This window comes from Aplysia californica, unplaced genomic scaffold, assembly GCF_000002075.1.
Source record: "Aplysia californica isolate F4 #8 unplaced genomic scaffold, AplCal3.0 scaffold00074, whole genome shotgun sequence".
Classification (NCBI taxonomy): Eukaryota; Metazoa; Mollusca; class Gastropoda; order Aplysiida; family Aplysiidae; genus Aplysia; species Aplysia californica.
In genome coordinates, this window is record NW_004797344.1 from 775,397 (window position 1) to 776,405 (window position 1,009).

Here is a 1,009-nt window from a genome sequence, read left to right on the forward strand (position 1 = left end):
AGAGAGAGAGAGAGAGAGAGAGAGAGAGCTGGGGGCACTGCATTTAGGCCATATTTAGGCAGGTATACTCCTTGATTCGTCCGCCATTCGCAAACTGGATTTTATCATGGTTCCAAGGGGCTCTTTTTGGCCGGTGAGTTGGTTCACTATTATGGTTTCAATGTTTGTTTTTGTTCTGTTTGTTTGATGTTGTATTGTTGCTGTTTTAAGCCAGTATACACATTACATCTTATTTTCACTTTTGATGATTCACAGCTTTTCTTTTTTTTCAATATTTATCTGTCTTTTAGATTAGTTTTAGTAGAGGTTTTACGGGGAGATAAGGACGATGGATGTTGAAAGGAAAGAAGAAGCAAACCACACCAGAGCACCCACCAACCACCCACTATCTGTCTTTGTTGACGGATGTCACTCTATAATAACTGTTTTCTATTTTCTCTGAATTTTTCAAAAAGTAACACAAGGTTAACCTGTCCGTTTAGAATGTTAAGAACAAAATGTGTACATCAGTGACAAAAAGTATCACGTACTCCTCGTAAAAATAAAACCGTTCAGTCATCCAGGAAGCGATGCATGGAAGAAGGATGTAGAGAAGTGATTCTGGCAAATTGTGAATTGGATTTAAAGTTTAAGTGAATGTTGAGGGCAATGGTTTCTCCTTTTAAAAAAATGATCACAGAATTTCGCTGGTTTGAAAAGTGTATAATCATGTGGATTTGTCTTGCAGAAAAACATATCAAAGCCTTTCAAAATCTGAGACCACCTTTCGTTTCATCTCGGTGTCGTTTCGTTAGTACTATCACGGACTTCCAATTTGTAAGAGCCCAGAGCCCAGAACCTCGTTTTGCGTTCCACTCGGATTCTACCTACGCGTGTTTTCCGCTTGCTTGAAGCTTGTTTTCGTCCACAACCGAACAAAAAGCACAGGCGCAGAGAAAGAGAGAGACAGAGAGAGACAGACAGACAGACAGACTGACAGAGAGAGAGAGAGAGAGAGAGAGAGAGAGAG

At 40.1% G+C, this 1,009-nt stretch overlaps 1 protein-coding gene across 1 annotated transcript in view; it reads left to right on the forward strand.

Moving 5' to 3' along the window:
* Positions 1–1,009, forward strand: part of LOC101852835 (galactose-3-O-sulfotransferase 2) — a 51,355-nt gene that overhangs the window by 16,058 nt on the left and 34,288 nt on the right. The gene's annotated exons all lie outside the window — the stretch shown is intronic.